This window comes from Convolutriloba macropyga, chromosome 8, assembly GCF_964194025.1.
Source record: "Convolutriloba macropyga chromosome 8, txConMacr16.3, whole genome shotgun sequence".
Lineage (NCBI taxonomy): Eukaryota > Metazoa > Xenacoelomorpha > Acoela > Convolutidae > Convolutriloba > Convolutriloba macropyga.
The window spans coordinates 16,799,597-16,813,896 of NC_134475.1; the positions used below are offsets into that span (position 1 = coordinate 16,799,597).

At 35.2% G+C, this 14,300-nt stretch overlaps 1 protein-coding gene across 5 annotated transcripts in view; it reads left to right on the plus strand.

Annotated features, from left to right (window-relative positions):
- Positions 1 to 14,300, plus strand: part of LOC142343971 (uncharacterized) — a 286,528-nt gene that overhangs the window by 197,312 nt on the left and 74,916 nt on the right. The gene's annotated exons all lie outside the window — the stretch shown is intronic.

The window sequence follows — 14,300 nt, forward strand, 5'->3', positions numbered from 1 at the left end:
GACCAACTTACATACGCAAATTGTCACCACTATTGTTCATACAGACGCCATTTGAGTTTGAAATGACTAAATATGTTTTTATGTGAATACAGAAGTTTAAATTGCTATTTTAGTTATAGATAAGAATTCCCCGTAGATACGTCGTATTTGAGGATACGAAATTTGACTTTTTAATGCGTAATTTATTGTTTTTGTGTTATTTCATAGATGGCATGGGGGGTTAATGCGAATCAATGGTGTCAAGTTAGTCATGGTATGTACTCTGATGATTCATGGTCGGTTGGCTTAAATGTCAAAGTTTGCAAGTTTGTAAACCTGTTTCGTTAAAGGCGCCACTATACTCACAGGCAACATAATACTGATTTTAATCAGTAGATGGTTGGAAATAGATCGGTATGCAATGATTTATCAGCTCGTCCAAGAAATTGGGTATGTTGAGATGGGCATTTATCTTGAATATATCAATAATAGGTTTATGTACCGCGTAGTGCGTAGTTATAGCGCTTTGAAAACAGCAAATATACCCAATGGTAAGAGAGAGAAAATGCGATTAAATTAAAATAATTTAAGTTTTCAAGCTTCCGCGTCAAAATGTTCTCTTCAGTTTCACCGAGTTTTTAACTGTATTATTAAACAATCAGTTTTTCGTGAACTGTAAATAAGTACAGCAGATAAATAAAGATAGAGACTAACGTTTTTGCTGGAAATGCCATCAGTCGTTTTAATGCGAGAGCAGCATGATAAAAAGTTTTAATCACAGCAAAATAAGCAAAAATTGTTTTTATAAGACTTTTATAGACAGCAGTTCATTGAATTGGTAGGGCTCATCCCTACCTAGCGAAACGAAATTTCATATACCTTGCCATATCAAGTAATGTCCGGATACCTTTTGAACAACTTGAAACATCATGTCAAGATCGCTTTATAGGTAACATTTCGCGAAACACTGATAGCATCTTGAAAAAATCATCGGGGATGATTAAAGAAAATGTTTTGACCTAACTTGCAGTCGGTCTTTCCACATGAAAAAACAGTTTCTGAAATAAGTTTCTGAAAATAACCATGTTTTCTGCAGAAAAATAGGGCAACGAGTTCTGAACATTTTTTGGATTCGAGTTGATTCTAGGGACTTTGAACAGGGACCAAAGCTGAAATAAAAGAGGAAGCGTTAAAAAGTCAAATAAATGCTGAGAAGGGACGCTTGTGGGATCTCTTTTCTAGATGAGTAAAAAGGCCATTGTCTCTCTTTGCCAAACTATTAAAGAAGGGTGCAGTGGATCCATCGTATAATTAATGAAATCTAAGCACTCGTAAAAAGAAGGACAAAAAAACTCCCGCCCAAGATGCACCTTCACTTGCCACAAATTAATTTTCGTTATTTTGCAACGTGTCCTTAGCCAGTTTCCCTAAAGTCAAATTTTGTTCTGTTTTGGTCATGCCCAGGTTTAGATGTGCGACCCTAAACCGCTCTGATTAGACAATTTCTGAGACTTTGCCCTCTGATCAGACCACCATGCGACTCAAAGCCTTCTGAACACACTGTAGTGTGATGAATCGATGGGGAGGGGTACGCAATGGGGCGACCAAAGAAGCGAGCACACAGCTTAAAAAACGCAAGTTATCTGTTGTCTGCAGAAGTAGGCTGCTTCATGTTAAATAATTGGGCGTTTAGCCGAAAACGGGAAGAGGTGATTTGAAAAGAGGCAAGCTCCGAATCAAGAAATTTCAGATACGCGTCGACTATCTACCAAAAAGGGCATGAAACCATTCGCAGAATTTTACTCATCGTAACAAGCAATTTGCCAGAACGCAATATATTGAGGTTAGCCGGTTGGGGGGGGGGGGGTGGGAAGCTTTTTTTAATGAAAAGTTAGAAAGCAAAGTTCAGAGCTTTCTCTTTATCGATAAGTTTTCTGTGCTCAAACAAATATGAATGTTTGATTTGAACAATAGAACTCATGCATATTTTGATACTAATTTAGGCTATGGTATCAACCGGCTTTCAGATGAGTTCCTTAAAATGGGTATCTATAATTCAAGGTTTGTTACCTAAATTTTACATATAGGTGCATAGGGCCGGGAAATATTGGGTTTGCCAGTGCGTTTACTGAATAAATAGGGCTTGTACACCAAATTTAAATGGAATAAGTTCTCATGAACTTTTATCCAAAGATAAATAGCACTTACCGGTAGTTTTCCTTCAAAATTAATCGTAGGTTTTGTGAAATTTATTCAATTTGAACGGCAGGACAAGTTTTACTGCGTAAATACCAGTTTTGATATCTCAACTTTTAATTTACAGCTTTTTATACAATCTGAATCAGAGAACAGGTAATTTTTAACGAATAGTAGCAAAACTATATGAAATTAGTAATCACAAGACCGAAAATACCAACTGTGTAAGAAATATATGAATGAAGATATATTTACTATGAATCAGAATTACGTTATACTGTATTCTGGTAGCATTTAAGCGCGTATGACGTGTTTAGATAAAATAATTTACAATGTTTGTGACCGCGTGGCTTTTGTCATGTGGTGGTGTGACTGTATTAGCCAATCAGAATCGCGTATTAATATGGAACAGTGAAAAGCTCCTTGAATGGAAAGAGAAAAAGCATATAATACATGCGTGATATAAATACATGCGGTCATATTCAGTTCATATGAAGAGAAACAAAAAACATGAACGGAAATAGACCAACTTACATACGATAATAGATCGGTATGCAATGATTCATCAGCTCGTCCAAGAAATTGGGTATGTTAAGATGGGCATTTATCTTGAATATTTCAATAATAGGTTTATGTACCGCGTAGTGCGTAGTTAGCGCTTTGAAAACAGCCAATATACCCAATGGTAAGAGACAGAAAATGCGATTCAATTAAAATCATTTTAAGTTTTCAAGCTTCCGCGTCAAAATGTTCTCTTCAGTTTCACCGAGTTTTTAACTGTATTATTAAACAATCAGTTTTTCGTGAACTGTAAATAAGTACAGCAGATAAATAAAGTTATAGAGACTAACGTTTTTGCTGGAAATGCCATCAGTCGTTTTAATGCGAGAGCAGCATGATAAAAAGTTTTAATCACAGCAAAATAAGCAAAAATTGTTTTTATAAGACCTTTTTAGACAGCAGTTCATTGAATTGGTAGGGCTCATCCCTACCTAGCGAAACGAAATTTCATATACCTTGCCATATCAAGTAATGTCCGGATACCTTTTGAACAACTTGAAACATCATGTCAAGATCGCTTTATAGATAACATTTCGCGAAACACTGATAGCATCTTGAAAAAATCATCGGGGATGATTAAAGAAAATGTTTTGACCTAACTTGCAGTCGTCTTTCCACATGAAAAAACAGTTTCTGAGATAAGTTTCTGAAAATAACCATGTTTTCTGCAGAAAAATAGGGCAACAAGTTCTGAAAATTTTTTGGATTCGAGTTGATTCTAGGGACTTTGAACAGGGACCAAAGCTGAAATAAAAGAGGAAGCGTTAAAAAGTCAAATAAATGCTGAGAAGGGACGCTTGTGGGATCTCTTTTCTAGATGAGTAAAAAGGCCATTGTCTCTCTTTGCCAAACTATTAAAGAAGGGTGCAGTGGATCCATCGTATAATTAATGAAATCTAAGCACTCGTAAAAAGAAGGACAAAAAACTCCCGCCCAAGATGCACCTTCACTTGCCACAAATTAATTTTCGTTATTTTGCAACGTGTCCTTAGCCAGTTTCCCTAAAGTCAAATTTTGTTCTGTTTTGGTCATGCCCAGGTTTAGATGTGCGACCCTAAACCGCTCTGATTAGACAATTTCTGAGACTTTGCCCTCTGATCAGACCACCATGCGACTCAAAGCCTTCTGAACACACTGTAGTGTGATGAATCGATGGGGAGGGGTACGCAATGGGGCGACCAAAGAAGCGAGCACACAGCTAAAAAAACGCAGGGCAAGAGTTTGAACTGACTTAAACAACACCTCAATCCGATGGTTAAGCTATTTTCAAAAAAGTTTTTTCGCTTCTTTTGAAAAATTTAATTTTCGAAAATTCTTTGTCAAGTTTTTATTTCTAAAACAAAAATAACATTTTTATTCACAATTGCCTGGATCTTTTTCTGTTCTGGTAAGAATAACTTTCGGTAAGAACTTGAATTGATTTAAACAATTTTTCTCAGCAACCAAAGAACAACTTTTTTCGCAGACATTCCAACCGAAATGCGCCTAAACAATTATATACCTTTGGCATAGATTTACTTTGGTTAAGTGTTGAATTGATTTGAACAACTTTTCGATCTGATGGAAAAGCTGCTTTTCAAAGAAGTTTATCCGCTTATTTCGTTAATTTGTTCAAAAACAACGAGAGAACGATTTTTTCCAAGATAATCTCGACCAAAAATACTTAGAATTTTATGGACCATTTAAACAAAACAAAATTTGGGAGTTAGTTAATTCAAAATAGATTTAAACAACTCTTCGGCAAGATGATACAGCTGTTTTTCAAAAAGAATTTGTCCAGTTTTATGAAAATGAAAAATCTCAAAAGTGTATACTCGAATAATTTGTTCCCAGCAACAAAAGAACAACTTTTTCTTAGACATTCCCAAAATATGCCTGAGTTTCTCTAAAGCTCTTGCATTGGGTTACTTTGGGTAAGGGTTGAATCGATTTGCACAGCTCCCAACCTGATGATAAGGTTATTTTCCAAAAAAAATCAATTCGCTCAATTTTATTAAAAAAAACAAGAGAAAAGTATTTTCCAAGATAAAGTAGACCAAAAATGCTTATAAATTTAAAGACTTCTTACCGAAAAAATATTTTGCGGTGAGTTTGTTTTTATTTGATCAACACTTTTATCAGATGATAAAGCTAATTGTTTCAAAAAATTTAATTCGGTTATCTATTACGGAGAAAAATACTGACAACAGTTGGAATTGATTTGAGCAATTCTTCCAACATGTAAACAAAACTATTTTTCGTCAACGTTTTTTGCATATTTTGTATCTGTACTTTCAAAAACGTTCTATCAATTATTTTTGAAACCTAATACAAAAATCAGTTTGGTATTAGTTTAAATTGATTCGAACCACGCTTCGAACAAATGAAAAAATGTCATTCAAGAACGTTTTTCGTTTATTTCGAAAAAAATTGTTTTTCAAAAAGGATTTATCAACTAATTCGTTTCAAAACAACAAGAAAACAACTTTTTCCCCAGACAAGCTCGCAAAAATATGCCCGGACTTCTACAAACCTCTTACATGGATTAGATTTGAATATTTGTTTGGAGCAATTTGAACAACTCTTCGACAAGATGATACAGCTGTTTTTCAAAAAAAATTTGTCCAGTTTTATGAAAATGAAAATTCTCAAAAGTGTATACTCGAATAATTTGTTCCCAGCAACAAAAGAACAACTTTTTCTTAGACATTCCCAAAATATGCCTGAGTTTCTCTAAAGCTCTTGCATTGGGTTACTTTGGGTAAGGGTTGAATCGATTTGGACAGCTCCCAACCTGATGATAAGGTTATTTTCCAAAAAAAATCAATTCGCTCAATTTTATAAAAAAAAACAAGAGAAAAGTTTTTTCCAAGATAAAGTAGACCAAAAATGCTTATAAATTTAAAGACTTCTTACCGAAAAAATATTTTGCGGTGAGTTTGTTTTTATTTGATCAACACTTTTATCAGATGATAAAGCTAATTGTTTCAAAAAATTTAATTCGGTTATCTATTACGGAGAAAAATACTGACAACAGTTGGAATTGATTTGAGCAATTCTTCCAACATGTAAACAAAACTATTTTTCGTCAACGTTTTTTGCATATTTTGTATCTGTACTTTCAAAAACGTTCTATCAATTATTTTTGAAACCTAATACAAAAATCAGTTTGGTATTAGTTTGAATTGATTCGAAACACGCTTCGAACAAATGAAAAAATGTCATTCAAGAACGTTTTTCGTTTATTTCGAAAAAAATTGTTTTTCAAAAAGGATTTATCAACTAATTCGTTTCAAAACAACAAGAAAACAACTTTTTCCCCAGACAAGCTCGCAAAAATATGCCCGGACTTCTACAAACCTCTTACATGGACTAGATTTGAATATTTGTTTGGAGCAATTTGAACAACTCTTCGACACGATGAAATATCTATTCATCAAAAAGTTTATATGCCTAATTTATTCAGAGCAACAATAAAAAAAAAATTTCCTGGAAAAGGCAGGCCAAAATGTTTGAAAATTTTCAAACATCTTAATAAGATGAACTTTGAGTATGAGTTAGGTATTTTTTCTTCGAGTCATGGAGCTGTACAATTCGAACCAAACTTGGAATAAAGTAAAGGATTAAGGTTGGTTTTTCAAACGGAAATAAACGATTGAATACAAAAAAAACGAATTTTGAGCTAGGTATTTTTTCATCCGGTAAAGGAGTTATCAAATCAAATCAAAATTGGTATGGATTGTACGTAATGTATAGAGAGTTCAAAGGGAAATGAGTTTCTGCTATAGCTGGAGAAGGAGAAAAGTTGTTTTTACTAGGATATTATTGGTTTATTCAACTTATGGGTATTTTTCATCAGAACAAAGAGTTGTGCAAGTCAAACCAAACAAAAATGGAATCTACCCATCGTGTGTAGAGTGCAAAAACAAGGTTATATCTTGCTTAGGAAAAAAATAATTTTGATTCGGAAATTTGAGATTACTTCGATTAACTAATTTTTAAATAGGTTTTCTTCATCGGGTCATGGAGTTGTCTAAATCAAACCAAACTTAGCATGAAGTATCAATGATTTTTGAGAATGTAAAAAAAGTCTTTTAGTGCAGTTGTTCTGGGAGCAGAACTTATGTGTTTTAAGTCACGCTTTTTCGCGAAATGCAAAAACTATTGATTTAAAAATGTGTGAGACGCCTTTTGGGCTTTCAGATTTGTTTGGTGCCCTCCCTTCCTCCGTCCTCTTGCTCATATGCTTTCTCATTCGTCTTGTTGGTCACTAGTTCATCTCTTGCTCTTTTTGTTCGTCTTTCGTTTGTCTCTCGATTGTCTCTCGGTCTTCTGTTGTTCGTCTTTGGCTCATCTTTTGTGTCCTATCACTCAGTTGACTTTGATTTCAGTCTATTTATATGTATAATCAGATGTTATATGTATATGTTGTTTTCAGAAGTCTTGAACGAGTTTTAAAAAACTGTCAGCTATTTGGAAGTTCACTTTTTCAAAAATGGTAGGTAAGCACCCTGAGTTTTACTCAAGATAGCAAAACAAGACTGTTTCACTATTGGCATTAAGATGTTCATGAGTGTCACGTTTCTATAACCGAATGAAAAAAGGATTGGTGGGATTGGTAGAATCGTGCAAGCCTCTTCATTGAACGTTTATTCTCCACATGATTTCTCTTTTCCGTTCATTGTCCAGACTTTCCCGCGTCCTCTGATGAGACTGTAATGCGACTTTGTCCCCTGTTCAGACCGTGGTGTGACGATTGTGCCAAATTATAGTTATGAGCAACTTATGATCAGACTATAGTACAATTTGTCCTCCGAAGAGCCACTAACGCGATCAGTGTCCAGACCATTCCCAGATTTTTTTCTCTGATCAGACCGTAGTGCAACCTTTGTCCAGACGATTTAAATACTGCTTCAAAAAACTGTTTCTGATTAAGCAGAACTAAACTTAGGTCTTACTATGGATGATACACAACAGTCCACGTCCGATGACAGTTTGAAAACATTTCAGAAAAAAAAACATTTTTTCGTTTCAAAACTTTGTCATTCGCACTGCTTACAAAAACATGTTTTTGCAACACTTAATAGACGGGATCAATCAGTTTAAAAATCTGTTCCATTGTGTTGAGGATGTTCAGTAATCTCTGGGGAAACCAGTCTTCACAGTCTGTATCGCGTGTTTTACACCGGATTTGTTTTTCACTCTATTACGATTGGCAACATTTTTGTTGCAAGTATTTGTCGCTTGGTCATTTGAAAAGACTACAACATTATTTGACTGAAGTTTCCGAATTCTTTTGTAATAAATTGTGTTCCATCTCGTACAGATTTTTTAAAGGCTCCAGACAATTTTAGTTCTTCCGGCTTCGTTCTTCACTATATTACAATTGACAAGGAATTTTGTCAGAAATATTTGTTTCTTGGTCATTTCAAAGGACTATATCTTTGTTTGACTGCCGTTTGCAAATTATTTTGATATAAATTAAGTTCAATGTCGTACAGAAATTTTCAAGGCTTCAGGAAACTTTAGTTCTTCCGGCTTTTTTCTTTACTCTATTACGATTGACTAGGATTTTTTCAAAACATTTTGTCGTTTGTTCAATGAAAAGGACCATAAGCTGTTCAATGAAAAGGACCAGTTTATTTGAGACTATAAGCTAGCACAAAAGACTGTTTCACTATTGGATTTAAGATATTCATGTACCTCACGTTGCTAAAACGGATTGTAAAAAGGAACTTGTAGAGTCGTGCTACCCTCATCATTGAATCTTTATTCCCCACACGGTATCTCTTTTCGTGCGGCCTCTGATCAGACTGTAATGTGGCTTTGCCCCTTGCTCAACACGTATTGGGACCATTGTGGCAACTTATGTACAACCTATGATCAGACTGTAGTACAACTTGTCCTCCAGTTACACTTTAGTGCAATCATTGTCCAAACTATTTAAATGACTTTAACCTCTGATCGAACCGTATTGCAACTTTTGTCCAGATCATTGCGAGACTTAACCATTTCCCAGAACATGTAATTTGGGTCGCATCAAGCAACCGGTATTCGACTCAAAGGGTCTGATTAGAGCTATCTTTGGTCGCACAACTAAACTCGGATGTTATTATGAATGATACACAAAAATGGACGTCCAATTACAATTTGAAAATTGTTTCAGGAAAAAAAATCATCTCAAAAAAGGTTCTCTTAAACATTAAATTATTTCGAAACTTTGTCATTCGCACTGCTTACGAATACATGTTTTTGCAACACAAAATTGACGAGAAAAAATAGTTTAAAAATCAGTTCGATTGTTTTGAGGTTTTTCAATAATCTCAGGGAAACCAGTCTTCACAGTCTGTATCGCGAGTTTTACGCCGGATTTGTTCTTCACTCTATTACGATTGACAAGGATTTTGTCGGAACTAGTTGTGGCTTGTTCACTCTATTACAATTAAAAAGGATTTTTTGAAAATATTTGTCGTTTGTTCAATGGAAAGGACTATAAGTTTATCTGACTGAAGTTTAAAAAACCTTTTGTAATAAACTATGATCAATCTCGCTCTAAAACTTTCAAGGCTTCCAGAGACTTTATTTACTAACTTCCTCTTACATAGCTGGATTAACTTTGCTGCTTTTTAGATCTGGCAAAAACCTTATATTAAAGACTAAAGTTGACTCAGAATCGAATTGTAGTAAAAAAAAGATCCAACTGCTCTTTTCATCAATTTCTTATTGTACAATATTTTTACACTTCAAAGAACTGTAACATAAACTTGCGCAGGTGGTTCGAAGACACAATTTACAAAGTAATTGACAATAACCTGCGCTAAATACTTTAAATACTTTAATTACTATGCGAGTCATTACGAACCTCAAATATGTGGAGATTGAAATAGAGACGTCTAAGAGATAATAAAACTAACGTTATGGAACTTACGAACAAAATGAACAAAACTAAAAAAATGCCCTCTGGTGCCAATTGAGCGTTAATAACCATACTTATGGATATGATGCAATCAATTTTGTTGGGCTACTGGCTGGAAAACGTGCTGTTTTATCTTTTCAATAACACTTTTGATATAGAATTGGTGGGAAGAATTTGGGCGTTCGGATTTTTTGGCACCCTGCCTCCTTCCCCTGACTCTTACAACCTCTCGCTTGTTTTCCGGTTGTCTGTCCCTAGTCTTTAACGTCTCACGGTTGTCTCTTGCTCATCTTGTTTGCCTCTCATCCGTCTCTCAATCTTTTCTTGCTCTCTTTGCGTCCTAGCAATCGGTTGCCTTTGATTTGATTCTATTTATATGTATGATTAGATGTCATATCTATATGTTGATTTCAGAAGTCTTGAATGAGTTTTCAGAAACATCGTAGCTATCTACAAGTTCCATTTATTCTATCTACGGATAGGTATTCACCTTGAATTTTGATCAATATAGCACTAAAGCTGCTTTCTAATTGGTATTGAGATGTTCTTGTACCTCACATGGCTAAAAGGACTGTAAAAATACGGAATCGTGGAATTCTGGAACCCTTTGCTCTGTAGCTTCAATAGATCACCAGACTTTTGTGCGACCTATGATCAGACTGTAGTGCGACTTTGCTCTCTGATGAGACCGTAATGCAACCATTGTTCATAACAATTCTAAGAATTTGCCTTCTGATCAGAGCGTAATGCGGGCATTATCCGAACCGTCTCTCGCCTACAGGTATTCCTAGACCATGTATTTACCTCGAATCACGCCACCGGTGTGCGGCCTAATGTTCAATTCACAGCAGTCTTGGGTTGCACAGCTAATCTTGTTGGTTACTATGGTTGATACACAACAGTTCACAACCAACTAAAGCTGGAAAACAAATTCAAAGACCTGATAGTTTCAACTCTTTGCTCAGATTTTGAATAGGACCGTAGACTAAAAATTTTGAAAACAGGAGGAAAATATGCGGAGTAAATAAAACCATCGAGCTGAGGTCAAATGAAGTGTTAAAAAAAAACAATTTAGTTATAGCTGAAAAGTTTTTGAATGCTAATTATTGACAAAAATTTCTCCCATACTCAATTTGGTTTCAAAACTTTGTAATTTCCACTGTTTTCAAAGACCTCTCTTTCCAACAGTATATGGACGAGAACAATTAACTCAAAAATAAGTTTGACCGTGTTGAAGCTGCTCAATAATGTTTGCAGAACCAGTCTTCAATTTACTTGTGTCTCGAGTTTTACACCGGCCTGGCTCTTTACTCTATTACGATTGACAATGATTTCGTCAAAACTATTTGTAGCGCGGTCATTTGAAAAGAGAAAAACTTGAAGTTGACAAAATCTTTAGTGATAAACTCTGTTCAATCTCGCATTGAAGTTTTCAAGGCTTCAGACAACTGTTTCGAATGTGCTCTTGCTTTTGATTTTTTATTTCTTCTAGTGAAGCAGGAAAGAAATCAATTTCAATTTATATGAATCGAACCGCAAAAAAAATGTTTTCTTTTGTTAGTTCTTCAACGCTTTGTTGACCACTGAACCACTTTTCTCCTCTTCAAGACGTTAGAAAGCTGATGAACTTTTAGTGAATAGAGAAAATGACTCAAGGAAACAAGAAAAAATTTGCTGGAGTTGGACTCGAACCGTAGTTGTTAGTTCTTTATTCAACCAATTCCGTGCTCTTCGCAACTCTGCCATTCGATATCAACTTGTGTTTATCCAACTGCCAGCGTTTCATCTGCACTGTTTGTTTTTCCCAATTTTTCAGTTTATTTTTTACTTGGTTTTCCACTGTTTCCTTAGTTTTCCTTTTTGGGTTCTCAGTTCTCACATTCCGTCTGTCGCTTAGTTGCCTGCCTGGCTGATCACTATCTTAAAATGTCAATTGAGCACTAGTGAATGGTGTTTGCAGCTGGAAATTTTAACTATGCGATTATTCGAGAGTGCTTTTGCAAGTGTTGAGCGACCACTTTCGTTTTTGTGTATCAGCTCTGTTAAAAACGGTATGTTGTGTTGTATTTATTGCCATTTGAATATACCTTTTGGACAATTTAATCTGCATTTCTTTAACTGGCTTTAAAATTGCCTCTTTGTGGAACTTTTTTAAATCAGGTAACATTGTGGTCTTCGTAGGCAAATTCGCCCATTTTTGTACGCTTTTGTATTTTATTGACTAGGGCCTGTGAATAATCCAGCCAGCAAGTGATTGAAAACACAAATATGGGTTGCACCCTAGATTTGGAAACCAAAATTAGACTTACTTCGTTAAGGTTCATATTGCTCAGCTTCCAGAGTTCAAACTGCCTGCTGTTTGCTCTTCGTACTAAATTTCTCCATTGTTCATTCCACCTGAAATGTAAAATGAAAATGAAGCCCAAGAAGTATATCAATTGTGTCTTCCTAATGGATAAACTTTTTCTGATGAGTTCAAGAGAAATTTCTTTCCTTGACGGCTTTTAAAAGATCAGCTAATGAGTTTGATTGGTCAGTGAGTCGTATCAATCAATAAGGTTTTTCAATGATAATTGGACATATTTTTGAATTATAACTAGAGGGCAAACTCGTCACCGAACTATGAGATCTGGATGCTTTTATTTGAGACAAGCGACTGACGTATATTTGAACGGGATTAGGAACAATTACGCTTCCTTGAGTTACTCAAGCTAAAACTATCACTGACCGTGGAATTTATCATCAATGAAGTTCCTTTGTGAGATAAATGATATTATCCAGCTTATGACTGAAATATTAAGCACAGTTGAATTTAATTTGTGAAACAGTCATAAACGCCATACAGCATCGAACGCTTTTCGAAATCTAGGCATACAAAACCAACTTTTTCGGACCATTGGAAGGCTTCACTAACGGGGTGAGTGAGTTTTAAAAAATGGTCTGTGGTGCAGCCGTGTTTTCTGTTAGCACTCTGAGTTTCACCGAACATATTTTGACTTCCACAATGTTCTGTATAATACTGATTTGGTTCCATTTTCAATGCTATCGGAGATTTAAAAAAATATCGATGATTCGGTTTCCTAGTTTTTTGTTGTGTCTCTTAGCAGCTGTTTAAACATTTCGCTTTTCTCCATGTCTGCGAGCGCCACGCAATCTTTATAAAATAATTTTGTGTATTGTGCAGTTTTCTGTTTGGGCTCGTTTTCATTCTTTAGTTCCTTTTTTGCTTTCCAAAATATTTGCTGCCCTTATCACAGGAACTTTCTAGCACTTTTGCTCTTTTTCTGTCTTCTGACCGCCTCATTGATTGTTCAATTTCTTTCTGTACCTAATTTATCTCCGTTTTTAAAGATGCATAGCCATTGCCAAAGGCAGTTTTGAGCTCACTTTGACTTCCTCTTATTTGTGCAGGAGTCTTCCATAAAGTTGTGTTTAGTTCATCTGAATTGCTGCTGAACTTATTTATATCATTCTTTTCCGAATACTGTACTGGCCAGGGATTTAATTATTTGTATAATTTTTGTGCGCCTTCTTTAAACTTGGTGGAGCTGATTTGTGAAATTAATTGAAACAATTGAGATTCATTGTAGTAATTGGAACTCTGTGATCGCTGTCAAGATCTTTTGATTCTTGAAAATTGCTAAAATGCGTACAAAAAGTATCATAGTGAAAGGGTTGATCTAATGATTCTTTGCACTTTACATCAAGTGACAGATAGGTGTGATGACAGTTTCTTAGCAGTTCAAAAAAGCCCTCGTCAATGACATTAAGGAGCTTTTCTCTGTTTTCAGAAGCATAGATTTTTTTGGTTATAGTTGAGTATTTATTCTCATTTTTCTTTTGCGAAGCCTCAGCTAATTTGTGCTAATATGCTCGATAAACTGTCGCATGAGCACGATAAACTGTCGCATGAGCTCCATAACAGTTTGAATTTTTTTTTGCATTTCTTTCGAAACAGTGCATTCTTTAACACTATGCTTTTGTGAGCAGCGAAGACATCAATTTGCATTACTGCCTTCGCTTGCTAAGTGACCAAACTTTTGAATCACAACATTTCTTCACATTGCCAGTATGTTTTGACGCCATGTGTTTGGGCTGCGCTAACTTGGTTATTTGATTCCGTAATTACACGTATTAGTTTTGCTAGTTGCAAATTGCTCGACTTGTGATTCATGAAACTTTGCTGACATTCATTGCGTTGATAATAAGAAGTTCTTATTTTACCTCATCTTCAGTAATATTGTGATAAACAATTACAACGATAAAACTTGGTTTAATTTTAGGGTTAGGAAAAGTGTTCCTGACATTCGCAGTGGCATTTCAAAAAGCCTGATTTAATTTTACTGACAGCATTAGAAATTCTCGTGAAAAAAAATCCTCTGAATGAATGCGAAAAACTGGCTTTGTTCTTCAATACAATCATAAGTTTTACATTTTGAGTGGAGCTAGCACTTTTCTGAAACGTTTTTTTTATTCCGCGCTTTAGTAAGATCACTTTCATCTTGTGCTTATTCATATGCTGTCTTTCTGGCCCCAGATAAAAGTCTGCCATTTTGGCTAATTTTAAGAGTCAGCCTCAATGAGGCTCTGAATTGTCAAAAAACTCTCTATAGAAGCGAGGTTCGGTCAATTTTTTTTTCAAATTGAGCAAAATTTGGCCGTTAAATTT